General features: G+C 40.8%; 1 protein-coding gene across 4 annotated transcripts in view; it reads left to right on the top strand.

Annotated features, from left to right (window-relative positions):
* DLC1 (DLC1 Rho GTPase activating protein) overlaps nucleotides 1-23,261 on the top strand; it is a 313,895-nt gene that overhangs the window by 71,851 nt on the left and 218,783 nt on the right. The window lies entirely within an intron of this gene.

Genomic DNA, 23,261 nt, shown 5'->3' with positions numbered 1-23,261 from the left:
TTATATACTGTGCAGTAGCCGCAGCTCTCTGGGGAGTTTACAACAGCACATTTAAAAAAAAAAGATAAAAACATTATAAAAATTCCAAAAAAAATTAAAAGTCAAAATTAAAAAGCTACAATAGCTAATACAAATTAAGTCACAAGGCCTGTTAGGCAGATAAAATAATGCCCCAGTATACTATTAAAACTAATTAAATACCTGTAATAGAGACAGGTATTAGCATGACACTGAAAAGATAGCAGAGTTGGTGCCAAGTGACCTCAAAGAGAAGCTTGTTCCTTGTAACTGCAAGCGGAAGAACAATGTTGGACGCAATGTTTTGCATTTTGCCTCCAGTCATTGGCTGTCAACTATGACATCCAGCAGTGTGTAGCACTATGGTGATATGTCATGAATTCTGAAGAAGAAGGAGCTGAGACACACTGCAAAACAGCAGATCCATGTCTAGGAAAGACCCTTAACAAAGGCTCTAGATCTAGCATCTCTTCTGAATGCTGAAGCATCCCTAAGAGAGAAGGCCACCTTAATGCATTTACAGACCAAATCTACCTCATTGCTCTATTAACTAGAAATGGGCCATCCATCTGGGATCAGAAGAAAAGGCTTCCCAGGCAGAAGGTAAAACTTCTTGACTGGTTTGAGCAATGGGAATTGTCTGGGTTGGTCCCACCATTAGGTAGAGTGAGGCAGCCCTCCAGGCAAAAGATGGCAAGTAATGTGGGGCATACAAAGCCATGCATTGCCTGCCCTGACCCCAAAATTAGCCTGCTGTCCAGTTGCCAGTGATGATGTCAGGTACAACTCCTTGTCTGGTTGGCTTCCAAGGGAGGTGGTTGAGGCTCCATCAGGGAGGGTGTTCAAGGAAAGATTGAACAACCATATGTTAGGGAGTACATGAGTGAAGTTGGCTGGAGTCAGGGGTCAGACTAAATGGCCCAGGAGACCCCGTATTACTTGGTTTGTTCCTATATTGTTTCTGCATTTCTGTGCATGGAATTTAAGAAACTTGCCATCTTGTCCTTCACTTCAGGCAGAAAAATTTCTGGGGCTAGTTCTTAACTAGCCATACATTTTAATTTAAAAAGGAGTTAAGCCAAGATAAAATTACTAGTTAGCTGATGGCAACGAGCTAGTGGAGAAAAATGGCAAACCCCTGGCTTGGGTCCAGTCCCACAGTGCAATCCTATGAATGTGTACTCCAAAGTAAGTTTTGTCGTCTTCAGTTAAGTGGATGTAGGATTTCAGCCTCAGTCACGCTTGAAGTAGACTTGGTGAAATCAATGGGATTTAAGTTATTCATAGACCATAATTCTTGGGGCATTGGTTTCAAAGCATAATTTCCTCTAAGCACAATTAAGTCTGGATCCAACCTACATTGTGCACCTATTTTCTGACGATCCTTATGTGGCCCTACCCCAAATTATGCAAACATATTGTATTATTTGTTTCCCATGATCTGGCTCCTGCTGAGTTTCTTGCATATGTTCACAGCGTCTTTTTATAAATAGAAAAAGGGTTCTGAGTCCATGGGAAAATCACTAGTAGCATTTCTGAGAGAATTTTATAAAGCTGGGGGAGTGGGAAGAGGAAGAAGTTTAAATTTCACTTGAATAAACTGTTCTTTAGTTTCAGGGGCTCCTGTGACTAGACTGTCTCAACTAAATTACATTACATTGGAATTTGCTAAGCAGAAAGCTAATCCGTGGGCCTTGAAGGAAAACTCAAAAGATCCAGTAATTAGCTCTCAAAGGACTCAGCTGGTTGTTTTACAGCTGTGAAGAAAACACAGAAGAGAATGTATTTATTGACCTAACTATCTGATAAATCAGGAAGAGAGCAGAGCCTTGGAATCTTTTTGAATAGACCACCGCCTGATCCAGATGCGGTCAACACCCCCACGCATCTTCCTGTCCCAGAACGTGGGGGAAAGCCTGGTAAACAGAAAGCTGCACAGGACTTCATTGTCTCTGGGGAGGGTGTGTGGAAGTGGGTGGCTTTTAATGGAGCAGGCCTTTCATTAGCAGCACTACAGGGTAGTACAACAGCAGAAAGCATCGAATGAGTTCATATATTTAGCCTGTGGATGTAACTTTAGGAAGTAGCAGGGAATATAAAATCCAAAGGGATGGGCAACCTGCAATTCTCTTATACCTCACCATTGGCTATGCTGGCTGGAGCTGATGGGGCAGGTGCTCCAGCAATGCCTGGGGCATCACAGATTACCCACCCAGTGGGGCACCATTCTTATGCCTACCGTCACATGCAGATCTTGTTCACATGGTGCATGGACATAATGACATCAGGGTCAGACTTCCATCTTAATGCCTGGAAATGGGGGACAGGACCAGAAGGTGAGATCCCATTATAACTCTCCTCTTCCGCTATTTATATACTGTGAACAGGGTATCTGTGCTGGGAAAATATTGTTCCATTCTGTATCTTTGTGTAAGTTTTCTCCAACCTTGTACCCTCCTGACTTGTTAACTACAGCTCCCATAATCCCCAGCTCACTGACTGGCAAACGTTTTGCTGTTGCCACTTGGCCACCAAACTAAAAGATGAGAAAGTCACTCCCACACAGAGTGTCACACCATGGTCACCAGCAGCTTCACTTCGCAAATTGTCTTTCTAGCCACCCCTACAAGGGCAGGGCTCTTCTGGGGTTTCTGTTCTTGGAGTATTTTCAGCACCTCACCAATCCAAGACAATTACAATGCAGTGTAGAGAAAATGTGATTTCAATGTGATTTTGAAAAAGCCCTTTGTTTTTTCACCTTTGAGGATATGTGCAACAGATGCAATTTTGGTCACATGCCCACCCACACAATCAGCCACATCCCCAGTTAGAATTTTCTACAAGCACTTCCACTTGGGGAAATGGAATGGCAGAGATGCCACGGCCAAACAGGAGAGTTGGTCCCCTACAGGAGAGCCAGTGTGCTGTGCTCAAATCCACCATGAACCCACAAAGACACTAGTCCAGGGGTGGCCAAACTGAGCCAGGGAAGCTGCATGAGGCTTTTTGAGTTTGTTTTGTTGCTTGCCACTTCCCACTTTAGGTGGCCATGGGCACCCCTGGGCATTCACTTCCCACTCGCCGCCCACCACTGCCACCGGTGGGTGCCCATTTCTCACTGGCCACCTGTTGTCACTGCCCACGTACACCTGCTTGCAGCTCTCAAACATCTGGCATTTACCATATGTGGGTCCTTTGCTGAGCAGTCCAATCACTAGTCTAAGGTTAGTATCTTAGGCTCATCAGTATGTGCCAGCCTAAACAATCTTGCAAGGACAGAATAGAGCTCTTGGCAATAATTAAGACTGTATTCTTTTTGGTTCTCTCTCCCCTTGATCCTTCCCCCCCCCCCACCCCCACAATGTGGGTATGGGATGTTTGGGAAAAATAGTGACTGGGGGACAGGGAAAGTTAATCTTTCCCTTGAGGAGTGCAGTGGTCCCAATTCATATTCAGACTGCTTCACAAGCCTGCTGAACCTATTCGACAGGCAGCTACATGGGGACATGACTGCATGGATCTCTGTGAATACAGTGAGCATCATTAATGTCCCTCCTCCACCACTTACAACTTCCTCAGAAACCCTGGTCTGCAGCCAGAATTAGTTCATGCAGATCTCTTTAGCAGCTAGCCTAGTGATGCCCCCGAAATATGACTCCATTACCAAAGGATGAAAGTCTTGTTTTTCTCCTTCAGCCTGAATTACCCATTGTCTTTTAAACTCAGGAAAACATATGAATATCTGAGTTATTTTTGTTATAGGTACTCTCCAGCTGCCTAGTTTTTCCCCTTGTTTCAGTGGTTCCTTCTGAAGACAGGACAATATAATTGAGATAACAGCTTTGCCAAGTTTGAATAATGTCTGGTTACTCTTTTAGCCATATCCAGTCTGAAGTCTCACACTGTATGAGATGCTACCATTCCTTTGGTTTTGATTGCTTCTTTGTGGTGACAACCAGGTGTTTTAAACTCCTACTGTGTAGTCTTAGCAATTTTATGGCAGGCATTTCCTCATTTTTGTCTCTATTTTTATTTATTACCTAAACTGGAAAGCTAAGGTGTCTTGTGCCTCACAGCTGTTAACATATTCCCTTGTTGATGCATTAACAGCATATTTTTAACTTTTTTCATCTGTGTGTTTTGCTTCTATTTCAGTGCATCTGTGTTTTTGTTAAGGCTTGAAACTATCTATTTTAATTGATTCCACCCTAAGCTAATTCCAGAAGCATAATTTGCTTTGTTAAACTGTGATAAACACCCTAATTAAGGGGGAAACTAAGGAAATACTACTTGTTTATTTTAACTGTACTGGGCAATTTCTGACTTTGGGCTTCATTGGACAAGAACACACTCCCAGAGAATTCATGGAGGAGGCGTGGCCTAATTTTGTTACCTGAATTATACATAATTCTTTTAAATTCTGGAAGGAATGGCTCTGAACCTGGGGATAACTAAGTTGGCTTACTTCTGATGGATTCTCTCCCCTATTCTCAAGCCCTTCTCCTGGCATCACCCCTTCCTCTGCTCCATCACCAGTCTTCCCTTTGCATGCCCCTGCCGCCATGCATTCTCAAAGGATGAACTATCTCAGCTAAGGCTCATTCCAAGGAACCTTAAGCTGAACTTTATTCAGGGTAGTTTGGGGATTGTCCCTGCTCTTTTTGCCTTTGGCCTTTTGCCTTCAGCCCTAGCTACCACAGGAATGCAATCCCCAAAGTTTCTCCAAATGTGACTTCAACCTTCGGTTTGGACACCCTTACTTTTACATTTGGATGAACCTGAGGATTCTTCTGCTGGTGGTTGAAATTCTGAAAACAAGATGGTGACTCCCATACATTCTGTCTTGCGGCAGTCTGTCAGCATAGGAGCAGTTTTACAAACTGATTAGGGATATGTCTCTGTTCTTGGAGAGATAAAAATAAGGGTCTGTGTCCATCGTACTATCACATCCCTTTCTTTAGGTTGTGCTCAGCATTTAAATTAAGATTGTCCTTTTCACACATACTGTACAGCTTAGGTCATATAACAGTGATGGAGAACCTTTTAGAGACCGAGTGCCTAAACTGCAACCCAAAACCCACTTATTTATCGCAAAGTGCCAACACTGCAATAAAACCTGAACACTGAGGTTTTAGTTTAGAAAAAACAACTCACACACAGTCCCAGCAAATATACAGTCTATATACAGCTCATGACGTTTTCGCCTGGCACCACTACTCCTTTCCAAGCATGGGGATGGCCCCTATGTGTGCTGTTATCTGATGCTCGGCTCCTTGGGCAATGCTGGGGCAACTTGTGGTTTCTGTGTGTCCACTGTGGCACATGTGCCATAGGTTCGCCACAACTGTCATATAAGTAATGTCAATGGAAATAACATATGATTTTCAGAAAAAGATCTAAGGTTTTCTCTGAGTTGGGCAAAGTGTTCATGCTTTTGAAGCATAGATATATACCTTGCTAAATTAAGCTTAATCATTTAAAAACAGGCTTGAATAAGAATCCCAGAAAAGGGAATGTTTTATAATTTTTCTAAATTCCAGACTTCAACAAAGCCCCATTCAGCCTTCTAGTTTTCATGAATAGCACTGTGTTTTTAAGCTGTGGCATCTGATAAAAGGCAGATGATATATTTTACTGTCTGCAGGAAGCAGAAAATTAGGACTCGGCCAAGTGATCTCTCCTTTTATTTTTTGGGTCAAAAGTAAAGCTTTGGGAGAGGGCAAAATATTTTCAGAAATTGTAAAAAGTTCACTTCTTTTATTCTGTTCATTGACATTGGTTCTCGTGCTGTTATCTTCAGCACAATTTTTAAATGATTTCCCTTGTTAATGTAACTTCTTGATTTGAAGAAGCTAGAGATGTGTGAGGAATGCAATGGGGGATTGAACATCCAACAGATGTTCACAATTTGATTCATTTGCTGATACAAGTTGAGCCAGTTCACAGACTTCCATCTGCAAGAGGGAATGAAATTTGCACATTAAAAAAATAAAGCTAAGCAAATTCTCAAAAATTGTATAGTGTGCACAAATCAGAAGCCAAAAACTATGCAGTTCTAGCATAATTTGCACAATTCATGCTAGAACCATGTACAAGGGGTCTTCAAAAAGTTTATGTACTTTTATATTTTCTATTTTATAAATGTATTTTATTTATTTTTTGCTGGTGGCATTAAAAAGTCGATATGACGCTGGGAGAAATGCACCACAAAGGAAGGTGAGTATGTAGAAAAGTGATGTAATTTGTTTTTTCAAATTAATAAATAGAGTTTTAAAAAGTGTGAAAACTTTTTGAAGAACCCTTATAGTTGTCAGATTATGGCTTTCACAAAGCATGTTCAAATGACTCCATTCTTGGCTTTTGATTTGTACAAATCATGCAAATCTCCTTTATTTAAGGTGCAAGTTGCCTCTCTTAGAGACAGAGGTCTGGAGCAAGGGAGCCTAACTACTAAAAGTAGGCAGGAAATGGATCAAGATAAAACAATCTGGTTTTCCAAGCATTAGCACATTCCTAATTACATAATATCCAGTGAACAAGATAATGTCAGAATAATGTCCAACCAGTTGAAGCCATGTGAGTAAAAACCAGAGGAGGACAAGCAAAAAGTCAATAGAAATTTGGAGCAACATTTCCTGAATCAATCACTCTGCTGATTCTGACCAACTGATAACTACACTGTTAATAGATGACATCACAATTCTGTATAGTGAATGATGTTTAACTGTGTGCTGGTGTAACTGAGGGAAAAAAGCCAATTCTGGATAAGGATGATGCTTCCTAGACAGGGATTTTTGTCCTCTTTGAGGTCAATGGCATTCAAACCTAAATAATCTCTGTGTGTGTGTGTGTAGTTCTTCAACACCACCAGAAACTTTTGCAAAAATCTTGTCCAATTTATTGAAGCCTATATAAAATGCATTTTTCTGGATTATTTTTTAATCAAACTCCAATAATGACAGTTACAGAGAGGCTAACACCTCCCTAGGCAGTTGGTTCCATTGTCTGACCACTCAGACCATTAGGAAGTTCAAATAAAATCTGCATTCCTGTTACTTAAGCCCATTATTTTATGTCTCATATTCTTGTGTGATGGACATCACATTGTATCCCTTTTCAATGTCCCTTTAGATACATGAAAAGTGCTCTCCTTTCCATCTCAAGACTAAACATGCCTGCTTCCCTCAATCTTTCTTCATCAGAAAAATTAGTTTCTGTTCCTCTGATCATCTTCATTGGCTTTGTCTGAAGTTGTTCCAATTTATTCCAGTCCTTTTGTACTGCCCATACCAAGACTCAGTATTTGAACTAGGTCTGACCAATGCAAAGCATCTTCCCGCAAGAATAGGTAGGATTATACTAACCACATATTTTTTATTTATTTACTACATGTCTTTATCACCCAACATCTGAAGATCTCTGGTCTGTTTACAACAAATAAAACCATAAAGTACCATACAACAAGATAAACATTTCAAATGGCAGTATAAGATTGAAACATAAAAATCAAAATAAAACCTAGTTGTAGCTTCCATGCCTAGTCACAAACACTGACCCCACCTTCCCACTTCCAAGACTCTGTGCCTTGGAGAGATAGTATTGGACATCAGATGCTAGGTGTCCATCATGTCTTTTTCTTTGCAGACTTTCCTCATGCTTCCCAGTTGAAAGTGCACATTCTCAGCCCACATTTAGAGAACACACACCGTCATCACACCCTTGTCATGCCTGATAGAGACAGAGGGAGAAAAGGTTAATTAAGTCAATGATGTATCTGGAACACTTTACTGCAACACTGGAAGCAGCTCTTCCAGTTAGTTCTTTTCCCCAACTTCTTGGACCCATGGGTTTCTGGAAAAGAGGCAGAAATAGAATGGGAAAGAACCTCGGAACATCTGATTCAGTTTAGCAGTGTGGGAAAAATTCCTGACAAACCAGGAACTAAGGAGAGCAGCATTGCTGACAGCACCTTCCTGCCTACAAGTGCTGCACTACCTATCAGTAAATTAAGCCAATGTTTTCTGCACTGAAAAAAGCCCTGAGATTCCAAAACCAGGTCCAGTTTTTAATTCAAAACACAAGGCCCATTTCTACACATGCTGCAACTGAAAATTGTTGTGAAAGAGACTTGTGCCCGAGAACGTTTGATGTCTGACACAAAAATAGTATTATCCAAATAGTATTATCACTGATAGTAAAATGCAGTTGAACAAAATACTTGACTGAGGGGCAGGGCCATGCTGAGGGGAGTTTGTTTGCTTGTTCCCCTTTACTGTTAACCCAAATTTAACATTTAATCTAGGCTGCCTCACCCCAGAAGGCAGATATGGGATAGAGATTTTATTTGTTTAAATACATCATGGTTTAAGCAAAGGACTTCAATGCATCCCTGAGAGAAGTTTGGATGAGAACATTGGGGATGGGGTTCCAATTCTCCCACCCACCACATCCCTTTTTAATTTTAAAGTTGGCTCTTGAGACTTGACTCAAAAATTTCTTGCAATGACTTGAGAATCCCCCTGAATTTGAAAGTAAAGACTTGAGACTTGACTCAAGACTTTGAGTAACAGACTTGAACACATCACTTGTGGATAGGTGGTAATTTACATAGAACTCAGTGGGATTCAATTCTGAGTTAACCTGAAGGCAACATTTCTACAACTTGGTTCACAGTCTGGTTAAATACTAATCGTGTCAATGGAATTGAAGCAGCTTGAGTAGGAACAGGATAGTGGTCTGTTTGTGGATTTTTAATCAATTCACAGGCTTAGATATATGGTAAAGCCATTTTGTACTAATAATGACGACAGATCAAGGATCTTTACCGGACTGCCTTAGAAACATATGGAAAGGTATTTGAAACAATTAGCAGCTGCAAACCTCAGGCCAGAAAAAGTGAGGCCATAAAAGTTAAGGGAGAGCAGGAAACTTAAAGCTGAAGCGGTTCAATATTTATGCTTTTTTATGAACCAGATGGCACAATAACTGGAATAGTTGCAGCCAATTCATCATATGACAAGTTTTGCAAGGTCAACCAAGGATTACCAAAGTCTGTTGCCTCACATGGTATTTTGGAGCATTCATTTATGCTCATTGTTCCTTTTCTTCTGTGTCCATTGCACTATTTGAATAACCTGGAGTCCTTTCTAGTAAAGTAACTGAAGGGCCAGTTGCCCACACATTCATACATACATTCAGTCACAGGACTGAGCACAACTTAGAATCTTCCTTGGGAGATCTTCAAGACCATTTCAGAGAATGAAGGGCATTGAATGTCCTTCAATCCATGAAGGTTTCTCAAAAACAATCCATGCAGTACTTGCCCAGAGACTTCAGAAGTGTGTGTCTGTGCATGTGGAAAGGGAGCAGGAAGAGGTTTCAGGGGACCCAATATTCAAATAGGAACTAAATCCAAAGGGGATCCCAAACTATAAAGGGGCAAATGTCACGAGCATTATAGAATGATAAACCTTGATGCTCACCAATCAAAGTTTGGCAGGAGCTGCTGGAACAAGGTGGATATTCCCCCTATGGATACTTACTGAACTGCAGGTGAAAACCATCTTGGTAAAGGATCTTCCAGACTGGCTGTACCTGCTCACTCAAGCTGACTTCCAGATTCCTTTGTATCAATGAAACCCTCTTAGACACAAAGTTTACTTGAGCTGCAAATCTGTAGCTTACATTTCTGGTCTTGTTCTTAACTCCAGATCCTTAGCCCTAGCTTCCAGTTCCTGACTTTCTCTAAACTACTGCCCATGGCCCAGCCAGGTCATGAATCAGTCTCATCTCTTCACACACAGCTTTAGCTCTGAATCTTCCCTGCCTGTTTTCACATTACAATCTGGCTTTGCATAGCAGAGCTCCAGTGCAGAGCACAGCAAGCAAGCCAGAGCAGTCAGTTGCTCAGTCCTAGAAAGCAGGCTACATCTCTCTTTCTTTAGCAATCAGCCTTGACTACAACAGTAACACTTTTTCACTCTTGTCCCTGAGTGGAGGCTCAGTCACCCAAGATTCTAGTCTGCCCACATCTTTTCAATAGTCTCCACACTGCAGCTGACAATGTTATCTTGATAACCTCAGATTTACTCCCTAAATCTGCCAATGTACCAGCTCAGATCTAGCTGAGAGAGAGGTGCATATCTATTTAGTGGCTTAGGATCTGTCTCCTTAAGATAGCTGACATTCTTTGCATCTTAGAATTCTGCAAGTCCTCAGTAGGAAAAGTTGGGAGGAAGTCAATCTGATAATGGTAAATCTCTCACTCACTCCCTTCTATTATATTACCTCTTGGGATCTTGCACAACTCTTTTTATCTGGGTTTCAGAATTTATTATCTTGGGACAAGCTTCTGCACTGTCCTTGACTCAATTCTGCACATTTCTACTATTCATTTACCACTGAGGTCCAGATTGCACAAAATTGTAAGCCGTCCCGAGATGCCGAGGAATGTGGGGACAGAATATAAAAGTTTTAAATAAATAATAAATAAATAAAAGGTCAGTCATCTGTAGTTCCCCTTTGGGGCTTCTTTAAGAGATGGGCTGGAATGTACAACCAACGCTAGATTAGGAGTGAAGAGATATAGCCGACTGTAGCTGACAAACGGGAGGTTAGCTGAGCTGTCAAGTGTTTGTTAGCATGCAACTTCTTCCAATCTAGCTTGAATTCAAGAACAACACTAATCCTACTTCCCATGTAGAAAACAGATGAGAAGATATATGGAAGGATAGCAGTCAGAGAATAACTATTGAAGGTGCAGAAGAGCCAAATGGATCTGGTGTCTCAGCAGAGCTGATGGAACAGACCCAACTGCTTATTTCTCCTTCTGCTGCAACCAAATGAAAACTAATGTTATGCACAGTTTGAGGATTAGATCATAATGTGCAGCAAGTTGCTGGCTTCAAGAAACATAATATTCCATACTGATTTTTTACCACTCTTGGTTTGTTATGCTGTCCAAACGTGGTCATGGTATTTCATCTGGTAACTTGGTTTTTGGAAACCATGATAAGAAACAATGATTTGCTCTGTGATTTCTTTGTCCCACCATGGCTTGTTGTGTTGTCTAAAACTAGGATTGTGGTTTCCACAGTACTCATATGCAACTACTACAGAGTCTTCTGGAAAGAGTGGCAACTGTAGGAGCTGCTTCATGCATCTAGCCTCTATATTCGAGCAACTGAGGAAGAGGCAGGCAACAAATTCATTCCCAAAATGCAGTAGATAATAGGGTACATGTCAACAGTAGGAGGACTGATTGGGGAGGATGAAAACTGCAATAACGCAGAAACCATTTGATTGCCTGTCAAGATACTTCTCCTGTGGAGAAGAAAAACCCTGCAAGCCATGATAACGATGCAGGATTGCTCGTCATGTTGTATGAACCCAGTCAGTGCACCAGGTTGTGATTCCAAAATGAGGATTACAAGAAGCCTGTACAAGGAGAGAAGTATTCTCCTGTTAACACAGTGCAAACAATAAGGAAGAATTTCATGAAAACACTAACAATTAATTTGGCTCACAGAGCAAAAATACCCTTTGAAATTTGGCTTTATATTCTGGCAGCAATTCAATCTGGAGCCTAATGAAATACAATCATTCCTGTTATGGCACTTGATTTTTCATTCACAGCCCCTTATCGAGCTTGAGGTTTGATGAATCCAAATTAATTCTGCCAAAGCCACTAATACCGACGTTCATGTCCATTTTAGGGTGCGGGGGAAGGGATATTGCATCTCATCTAATCTGATTTTTTTAAAGCATAAATAGCTTCAGGTACCCTCAGTGCATCCTGAAGATGCAAAGTTTACTGACTTCTCTACATATCTAATAATATATAGGGCCATTAGTTTGTGGCACTCAAAAATAAACCTGTGTCAACTGAGCAGTCTTACACTTCATGATACAATCCATTATGCCAGTCAAATCAAGTCATACTGACCAGAAAGACAGGCTATAATATCAAGACTATTTCATGAAGTCCATAATAGATAATTAAGAAACTAAACTAACAATACAGCATACATCTGGATTTTGAATTAAAAATAAAGAAGTAAACTGTGGTTCTTTTAGGGCAGAACCTTGGTCTTGGCTAAACACTCTGAATGAGTATAAATATCCTTCTTTGAAAAATGGTTTGTGCTATCCTTCTAAATTTCATAGAATCATAGAATAATTGGAAGGGGCCATCAGGCCCAACTCCCGGCTGTTGGTCATGTGTTGTAACTTGTAATTAGTTGGTCCAAGAATCTAATAAATTCATAATATTCAGATGTACAATGAAAGCCAGCGGAATGTAGTGGTTAAAGTGTTGGACTGGAGATCTGGGAGATCTGGGTTCTAATCCCTGCTCAGCTATAGAGCTCACATGGTGACTTTGGGCCAGTCACTTACTCTCAGCCCAACCTACCTCACAGGATTGTTGCAAGGATAAAATGGAACTATGTAAGCTGCCTTGGGTTCCTCATCAGAGGAGATAAGCTGGGATATGAATGCAATATGGTGGTGGTGATGGGCTCTGCGTTCAACCTGACAAAGTTTTAAACATTTGTAATTTAAACTAAGATTGATTAAGAGCTAATTTATATTTTCTGTACCTATACAGTCTACATGGTTGACTCAGTCAGTCTGTCAAACTCTGCCATCTTTGTACATACTCAGATGTTATACTGTAATCCTTTGTTTAGCGATGGAAATAATGTCCCATTTGCAGTAAGCATGAGTAAAATGACTTTCAGTTCTTCTTTGTCAGAGGAATTCACCAGTCTAAAAGTTTGAATCTAAAGCCGTGCAACAATCAATCACTTTGAAAGAAGCCTCATGTTGATTTAGGTCTGTCCTGTGTTCCACATTTGTTTTTCGTTCGTGGTTGGGTATCCATTTTGGCTTTAGGTGCTGGGTGGCACTGGCACAATTTTCTAGTGTATTCAGTCATTTGCATAATTAACTCATGAGCACGCACTAGGACTGAGCTTTGCTGTAAAGGAAATGCTTTTTTTTTTTTTTTTTTTTTTTTGCATTCACACTAAAAGTGTTGACATGCTTTTAAAGTTGTGGGAATTATTTCTCTTGTTGCTGAATGTACTGTTCATTTTGGTTCTAGTCTCCCCGCACACATCATCTTTGTCTAACATGTGGGTAGAGGAAGTATGTTGGCTGGATAGCCTTGTTTGGGTAGAGTGGGAGAAATGTAGATAATCAGTTGGTGCTGTTTTTAAATTGCTTCTCAAAGACTTATGTATATGATAATGAATCTCCTGGAAAAAATACAGAGCCTCCATGCTAATAATTGTAAACAAAGAGAACAGAACAGAAGTAGAGTTGGAAGAGGCCTATAAGTCCATCAAGTCCACCCCCCTGTCCACTTCCAAATGTGGTCACCCATCCAGCTGCAGGACCACACCATTCCAGCTTAGCAAAGTTGACTCAACATGGTAGCTGAATGTATAGCTATTCAGGCAGCCAACCAGGAAAGACCATAACAACACATGATGTTGGGATAAACAGAATGAAAAAGAACACCATATTACACACACTGTGTTCCTGAGATGCATTTTTGTGATGCAGAGAAACTTTGAAGTATCACACTACCTGAGAACTTTCAACCAAACTTATAACATTGGATTGGTAACTCAGCAACAAAGTTAAGAATTGGAACAGGGTCATTTCATCCATCATTAGTCATGAGGAGTGGGAGACACTCGTTAAGAAGTGTTCAGGCCAGGAGATCATCTCAGCTTTTTTTTTTAACGCAGTACTACCAGGAACGTATTTTGAGTCACAATTTATTTCTTACTTTAAGAATGCCTAAACTGTGCCACCATCTGCACCCAAATGAGGATTCTAGGGCAGTGTGCATAAACAATCTGTAGCTCCCAATACATTATTAAATCATCCAACATGGGTCAAGACATGGCAATAAAATTGACAGGGAGCAAGCCAAAACTATTCACCAGCTAAAAATAATGCTACCCATGTACAATGCATGAGCAAATAAAAACATTTTGACCTGGTGCTGAAAAGAAATGCAGTGTCAGCAACAGTCGTACAACTCTTGGGTACACTGAATGTGCTCAGGAGCTCCAGGGCATCCCCCCAGAAAAGACTGTTTTTCTTGTGCATGTATAATACAGCTCGTCCACAGAAGGAACTTGGAGAACGATATCACATGTTGATCTTAATGCTTAGCTATTATGGGAGAATGCATCCCTTCACATATTTAGGAACTGATAACCAAGGCCATGAAATGGAACTGAAAGCACAAAGGCAGCCAAAGTAATTCCTTTAGAATGGATGTAATGCAATTCTGCCAAGATAAAAGAGCCAGGATTCAAGCAGCTGCATTCTGTTCATGCTGAAGCTTCTAAACTGTCTTCGGGGGCAGTCATATGTACAACATATTACAGAAATACATCTTGGTGGTTACCAAAGCATAGGCATCTGTAAGCAGGATGTCCTTTTCCCAAGAAGGCCACAACCGGCAAAACAGCGGAAGCTGACTGACAAAGCACCTGAGTTTCTAGTGACAATACTGGTTCAAGATGCATACCTACTGCATCCGGCAGAATGGGCTTGGCACCAACTACTTGTCCCTTACAGTCACCTACCTGCAGTACCTCCAGCATAAAAATAAACAGCAGCTGAGAAGGCAATTTAAGATTTAGGGTCCTGGACTGATGCTTTTTTGAGACTCAGCAAGACTTGTCTTGTTGACCTACATCTCCATATTGTCAATTGTGGTGTGTAAACCAATGAACCTGATTCATATTTCTCGGATTATCCTTTGATTTGTGCACTTCTTTGTGCAGTAAAGTTCTTAGTGCAAAAGTATGCCAAGGTGAATGTAAAAACATTTGATATTTCAGAATATTTAAAAAGTAACAGATAAAAGTGCATTCAGAACTATTTAAGTAATATGCATGCAGACCTATGCATTTTGGGTAAGATGCATATTTTCTTCAATTATGCAAATTTGTATTTGTTTCCTTCTTTTTTTAATGACAAAACACTGCAGAAATGGAATAGAAAGAACTTCTGAATTAGCACTTGAGAAACTGACAAGAAACACATTGATCTGACCATCCCTGAATATCTGCTCAACCTGCAAATTTTAAAATAAGGATGTTGCTACAAAGATACTCTGATGCTCTTATCCTGTAGAGGATGTCCTGGAGTTCTGGTGACAATAGGAAGAAAGAGAGGGGGGAGGGAGAGAGACAGAGAGAAAAAAATATATAATGAGGAATGATTCTCTAAGGGAGTGGTGAGAATGTGTAGCCATCCAGATGTTGTTGGACTGTAACCCCCATGAGCTCTAGCCAGCATAGCTAATGGTAAGGAATGATGAGTGTTATAGGCCAAAACATCTGGTTGGCCATGTGTTCCCCTCATGGCTACTCTAGCATTCTTTGGCTATCCCCAAACACTTAAAATCAGAAAGGGTTGTCTATTGCATTGCTTTTTCTCAGCCTTCACTACCCTGCTTAGGTGAGCCAAAGGCATTGTAGTTAAACTAGAGATGAGAAAACAACTATGGTAAGAGACTAAACAGTGGACCACTGTCTGGAGTTCCATTTCAGAACTTTCTAACATTGTTTTGAAACTGTTTGTAGTACAAACACACGTATTGCACATTATTCAAAGGTTGACTTAAGGTTTAAATGCTTTGGATCTTGAATACCTTAAGAATGACTTTCTTCCATATGTTCCTTCTTGCACTGCCTAGTTGTCACTTGGTCTACTACTTTAGAAGCCTTCACCTGATGAAGCTAGTATGCAACCACAAAGTCAAGAGTCTTCTTGTTGGTTGTATCCACTAAGTGGCGTGCCTTACCACAGAGATTCATTAGGCCAGGTACCGTGATATTTTAGGAGGTAGGTAAGAAGTTTAAGAAGGTGGATGGTCCTTGAGCATTTTTCACCCTTTCCATTAGCTACTGCCATTTTATAGAAACTGACTGCTATTGCTGTGGTAAGCAATGTGAGCAATGGATTTTAAATGCTTTCAAATATTGTTCTTATTGCTTACCACACTGTTTCATTTCAGATAAAAAGGTAAAATATAAACTTTTCAAATGCTTAAAAATAAATGTAAATAATCAACACTGACAAAGGAGTATCATTCGCTAACTCTCCCTTGGACCCCTTTGCGTCCTTGCTGCTTATACGTGCTGGTCTATTAAATAGTTTGGAAGCTATCCCCATAGCATCTCTTTGGTACACTGTAATAAAATGATATCAGTATGCCAGATCTGTAATTTCCATGAGCAGCAGCCCACAGTGACATGGCATTGGCTGAGGATCAATTCAGACTGAACTAGCTTTTTATTTAACTTCTGTTTCACATTATGAATACTTGTTGGCTACAGTTCTTCCAACATGGGCAAATCTGTGCTTATCATGGAGGCTTGGCATAACACTCAGCGATCCAGTCTGGTTCTAGACACTGAACTAAATGGCTGCTTTGTTTAATTTGTTTCTTGTAACATGATTTTTCTATTTCCCATATAGTCCCAACTTCTATTTTTAAAGCTGAGAGTAAATTCAGATGTTGGCATTTACTTCACCAGTTGTCTATAGCTGCCTTTTTTGAGCAGAGATTCAACTGAGTGGAGGAGCCCATCATGTAGATCCCTGCTAAATTCATTGGAAGCCACCAGTGAAATTATATACTTAAGAGTACTTCTGATACCTCCTATCTGTTCAGCCAACACGATCAAGGTTGAGACTCTGCCAGTATTCTTCTAATATGTGGCAGTAGCAACCATGCCAGTAATCATGCAGCAGAAAGCGTGTGTGTTTCCTAATTTACAATGGCAAAGGAATGGTTGTATAAAAACCAGTTCTGTTCTGCAAACTAGACTGATTGAGAATATTGGTTTCATCTCAGACTTTTCTCTGGGCTTTTCTTCTTGGGTGATTCACTTTATTTTTAGCATCTGAAATGCACATGATTTGAACCTGGTGTTTCAATCTTCTTGGTCTCCCAACTATCTATTCCAGAGATGGGGGTCAGCAAAAGCCAAGAGGTCTGCATAACGTGATCTATATGGGAAGGCCAGGATTCATAGAATAGTAGAGTTGGAGGGGCCAAGAAGGCCATCAGGTCCAACGTGGTCATTGTGTCCAACCCATTCTGGCACGCCATGTCATCTACCTTTTATATACCTTTCTCATGTTTCCCAACTAAGCACTATAACAAAGGTTAGCATCAGAGGTCAATATCATTGACTCACAATCCAAAAGTGGACCTCCAGCCAATCAGTGAAACTCTTTGACTCTTGCTCTATTCCTCTTTAAAAGGAAAAGGAAACTGAGGTACTTTTTAATTTCAATAAAGGTCAGACAATCAGAAGGTTTTTTTTTTTCCTTTTTTTAAGGCAACAGGATTTGTACCGTTGGCACACATTAGTTGTGTACAAAAATAGTCAACAGTGGTGCAGTTTAGATGAGCCTTCAAACAAAGGATGGGCACTCTATGGACCTCACAAGGCCATGGCCTAATTTCAAAACCTTTCTGCATAGAATCAGTTCATTCTTCTGGCAAGAGAAATTTGTCCCTTTCCTGGTGGTCCATTGCATGGGAAGAAAGAGGGAGACAGAGGAAGGGATTGGGGAAAATAGTTTCCATAAGACAAAGAGGTGACTCACAAACTTTGGCTTTGGCCTACTATCTCTGGCTTCGGCCTCACTTGCTGTCAACATGTGACTCCTGACAGATATGAAGCCCTTGACTGAAAAAAAGTTTCTTATCCATGAATTAAAACATAATTTAAACGATCTCAAACATGGCATCATGAATTTTGGTGTTACATTTACAATCATCTCCTCTTTTCCTTTGTGTGTGAGGAAGGTAATGAAACCTCTGCTGTTATTTTTGACTCAATCACAATTTCCTGGTACAGGAGAATTTGAGAAACTGTGGCTTATTTAAACTATGGGCAGTTAACAAACCAGGATATCAAACCATGATAAAATGTGTGAAAAACCTGGAGTCTGCTATCTAATCTATGTGCTGGAGCAAATGCAATGAGAACAGCAACTTCTTCAACACGTTCCATTGATTTTTATTAAATACTGCAGTATTATTAGCACCTATTATGAAAAATAAATTTCAGAGAGAGATAAAATTCCCACAGTTCAAGCTTGCTTGATGGTGCTGGGAAGGACATAAACCAGGTTCCATCTGATTTATATGACTGCTTGCATAAGTCAGCAAATAGTTCTGAAATGGGATGCATTGCATTATCCTCAACCTTTCTTGTCAGCTTAGATGAACGACTTTGCGGCAGATGAAAAGAGACCTGAATACCTTTCCACTCTTCTTGAACAGGGTGTTTTTCTTTTAAACAAAGCAAGATATGGATGAGGATTTTAATGTTCTATGAAATGTACAACATGAATGTAAGATTTTAAGCTCAGTCCAACTGGCCCCAGATCAAAGATACTCAGAGGAATTTTGCCAGTTCTTTTTCTAAATGGACCCTTTCTTCTGTGGGTGGGTGAGCAAGCTTGCTTTGCCAGTCCATCAGAGCAACTGCCTCTACAAATGAGGGTACATTACAGCACAATCCTATGTGTGTTTGCTCAAAAATAAATCTTACTGGAACTGGCTTCTAATAAGGTAGAAGCCTTTCGGTTGGATACAGAGGTGCTTTTCTGGGAGTAAAAAAGAGGCTTTTTCTGATCAGAGCTAGGTCCTTGTCTGAGAAAAGACAGCTGAAATTGAGAGGTGTGCTTCAGTTGGAGAGAGGCATTACAATTCTCTGGCACAGTGACTCACACCATGTGTGCAAACACAAAGCCTCACATCACCTCATGCACAGCATCTCCAGATGTGTCCCAGCACACAACATTGAGAAATCACTTGCTCACAATATTACACAACACCACACAGTGTCTTCCAGCAGCTCTTGCGCAACAGTGCAAGGACAGCGTTATTGCCAATGCATCTCTGGATCTTTTCAGTTTTTAATAAGAACACATGTGTCTTGCTGTGAGGAAATAAAAGGAGTCACAGATTTCTAAAAGAAGTCACACACGCATCAAGTGCACCCATTGTGGTGTGATATCGTATCCCTGTAGTGCAATCATATTCTTATTCTGTTCTATTAACATAGCTTTTAGACCCCATCTTTTTCCTCCTGTTCGGAACCCAAGGAAGCTTACTTAATCCTTCTCCTCTCCATGTTATCCTCACATCATCAATATGTCCTAGGTATTTACACATATGCAATGGCAGTGTCAGGTCTTTGGGTGAGTGGTCCTCCATACAACTGCATTTCTACATATGGGAGAAAAGGGATTCATCAATGGCTTGAGGATGTTTCAGATGAACCATCAGTGCTTTCAATGAGAAACTTAAGACTCGTAGGAAGGCTGAAACAACTAGACTATTTATTGGTTCTCTTATTCATTGAATTTGGATCCTCCACTTCCTTTCTGGAATCTGTGTGTATCTAAGGGTGCTGCTGGGGGAGATATTTCCTGTTTTACCCTTACAAGATTCCTGCAAGGTAGGTCAGGCTGAGAGAGAATTACTGGTCCATGGTCACCAATAATTTGAAAGTAATTTCTATCCAGGTGTTCCTGGTTTAAGTCCAACACACCTGCTTTCTGCTGGTATGTCTAAACTGTCCTTGAATCTGAGCACCTGAAAATACTACAGTAACAGCAAAAGTAATCAGTATTTGCTCACTCGCTCTCTCTCTCATTCCTTTCTCACACACACACTGTACCAGGAAACTGAACCTTTGGTGTCTGCCTCTCGAACTTCCTATCATTTTTAGGAAATGGGGTATACAAACCAATATGCACAAGATACCGCTGTTATTAGAAAGCTCTTTGACTGGAATCTGGACAGGTCACTGAAAACTGGCAAATTGTACAATAAACAATGTATATTCCTGTAAATTTCTCTCATTTTCTTATTTGGAGGAATGTCCTCTGGAGAACTACATGCATAATTCACCACACTGTCATCTTTCTGAATATGCTTGTAGGGCAATTTCTTGACAACAAACCTAAGACTGACAAGTATTACATCAGAAGTAGTGTGTCATCTAAATAACTACTGAAAAGTTTGGGATGCTCATGCCAAACTCAGATCCTACTTTTATAGTAATCAGAAGTGACATTCATAATATTAGTATCTGAATCTTGTTGCAGCCCTTCAGCTTAGGAAAATCTGAGCTGTAGACAATTTCCCAGAAAACCCAAACACTGAGAGCATCTTTCTTTGTCACATGTTTTATATGACACTTATAATTTGATGAAACCATTTGCAAGTAATTGAATTTGTTTGCTGAGTGGAAAAAGAAAAAAAAGGCAAGTTAAAGATATAAACTGGTCACAAGATTAGAAGAGACATGTACAGGATCTTTCATAAGGGGCAAATACCTCTGCATGACTATGGCAACACAGGCATAGATTAGAAACACAGATGAACACTCTCCACTTTAATATCACATGGAAGATTTTCTGCATACTTTAGTTTTTATGAGTATAAGTCTTCAGCTTTTATGAATACATTTACTAGATGCTTAACTCTGCAATATACCATGTGGAAAAGTAATAAATGAAAAAAAATGTCTTAGTGCAGGGTGCAATATTCAAATAAAAACCAAAATACTTCAGAGCATTGTTGAAATGGTGATCACAGATTGAAATATCTGAGTTCCTGAAGGTTCCTTAGGGCAAATCCTTAACCCTCAATATTAGCAAATTTAAAGCATGAGGGTTTTTCTCTTGCATGCGTCAGGCCCTGCTGTGTATGCACTTCGCTATGCGCAAAGGAGACCCCCATAGGCCTCTCATGCTCTGTGGCCTCCAGGTCATGGTGCCAGGTGCAAAGCCAGAGTCCTATTAGCTAGATCCAGCGTGGTATAGTGGCTGGAGCACTGGGTATGGAAAGATTCTGGTTCAAATTTTCACTCCGCCATGAAGTTCATTGAACCAATCTTTGACTTGCCACCTAAACTGCCTCACAGGATTGTTGTGAAGATAAAATGAGGAGGATCGCATGCTGCTGCCTTGAATTCTTCGAAGGAAATAAATAAAACAATTGAGGGGGAGATAACAAATGTAACAAAAGGGGGTGTGAATGTAATAATCAGTAAACAAAAAATATTCATGCCTGCAAGTGAATGTGTCCGGCCTTAAAGTGGGGAGAGGGCAGACACTTACTTGTAAGCACCTGCCCCCCATCAGAGTTCTCACTCCAGCTACACTTTATTTTTAATTATTGAATGTATATATTTTTGAATCCCCCCTCACAGTGAGTGTTGGAGGCAATTTGCAATAAAACCAGCATCAACACTTTAAAATACAGCCATTTCAAGAAACCTGAAAACAAAATAGATAAACTGCCTATATTACAAAAAAAACAGAACAGCCCCCCAAAATTAAGATGTTTGGCTGTTTTCGCAAGCCGAATGAGGAAGCCAACCTAATGTCACAATGCAGGGGTAGGTTCCACAACCCGGGTGCTATGACAAGGAAGGTCCTGAAGGACCTGAATAGAAGGGTCTGGACAGGGATCCTGTGTGAAGTTTCCTGAACACATTTAGATTCCCTCTCACAGCTGGGAATTCTGCAAGTGGAGCTGCCGCATGTGGGAACATGCTGCTGGCTTGCATGTGTGGTTCTGCCTCCACCCCCACTTTTAGTCCCATGTGCTTTGATCCAGATGCATGAATCCAACTAAAGTGCCCAGCCATTCCCAAGGAAGTGTGGCAGCTCAGCGGCACTAATCCGGTGGTACACATCTCCCTGGGGGGCACCAGTATGCAGCACCAGTATGCTCTTTGTGTGTGAGGAAACTGGTGGGGTGCAAGGAGAGAGTAAGATCACAGAAGGACCTCCAGTAGTGGCACATTTCTTCATGCCTGGCATAGTGGCGGTATGTCTACTGGTGGACGAGTGGGTGGGATAGGCCTAGTTGAACCCTAGCACACACAGAGGGAGTGGAAATATTATGTTCTCAGTTATTAGCACAAGGTAACTCCAATCACCATTTCCTATTCATCATGACTGTTACTTGAGAGAGAGAGCGATCCCATGTTTTCTTCTGAATCCAGGAAACCAACACTGCTTCTATACACATGGAGGAAAACTGTACAATGAAGTTGCATATGTCTAAGATGGAGCCTGCTCCCATGATATCATTTCCCCAAGGGTCTGAAAATGTATCTGGTGCACTGTGTTTAGCCTGGATTCTTAGACTTGAGCCATCTTGTGCAGGTTCCCTTGGCAGCCTGTGGAGGAACAGCAATTTAATGCCAAGGAAGCAAGCTTGAAAATTAACTCCAAAAGGCAGTATATCTTTCATTGAGACTGATAACAACCGCTCTTCTTAGTCCCTGCCCTCACTATTCACCCTTACATGGGAGTGTTGAAAGGGAGTTGTTTCACGGGAAAGAGTAATTCCCTTCCAACACAATGCCACTTACTTTTGAGTAAATGATTGCACAGCGGTTTCCAAACTTCTTGGGTCAGTGGACACATTGGTCTCATTGAAAGTGAGCTGTGAGTGCCCTCATTAAATGACGGACATGGAGTGGCAGGAGATGCTAGCCAATTTATAAAACGGCTGCCATCATGGTCATGGCTGGCCACAAAACATTCCGTTCCTGGAAGGCATACTAGGGAAACTAAATGGAAAGTACCTAGCCCAAGAACTGAAGTACAAGTAGAGACCAGGCTTTCAACCATAAAAAAACCATCATTTGAAACCAGTGTTGTTGACGCAAGGGAGCATGTAGGCTGCACTTTCTCAAGGTCAAAACAGACATCACTGTAACTGGGTGTCTGCTAGCTATGACCATTCATTTTTGCTTTAGAGTAGGCATAGGGGGCCGAGCCCAAATCTTAAACTTCCCCTACCCCTCCTATGCTAGGGTCCTGATTTTATCAGGGGCCCTGCACCTACTCTAGAGGAAAAATGAAAGGAAAAGAAGTTGCACACACACATTTCAAGTATTGTATCCTTTGCAATGCTTGAGCTGAGAGGGGGGCCAGAAGACTGACAGTCAATTGGCCCTTCTGGAAGGAGAAGTTGGAACACGCCAGCTTTCAGACTTGTCTGCCCAAACACAAATGTAGAAACACAAGGCGCCTATATGGAATTCCTAAGCACTTTGCATAAGTCCAAAATATTTTGAGTAGAATGCTTTGCTTCTTCCAAGGGAGTACACTTCCTTTTTCCTCCAGACATGGAATGTATAGAAAAATATCTGAGGGAA

The sequence above is a fragment of the Varanus komodoensis genome, unplaced genomic scaffold (assembly GCF_004798865.1).
Source record: "Varanus komodoensis strain SLA01 unplaced genomic scaffold, ASM479886v1 scaffold9, whole genome shotgun sequence".
NCBI lineage: Eukaryota > Metazoa > Chordata > Lepidosauria > Squamata > Varanidae > Varanus > Varanus komodoensis.
Note: the sequence above shows the minus strand (reverse complement) of the source record. Positions and strands in the feature narration are given on the sequence as shown.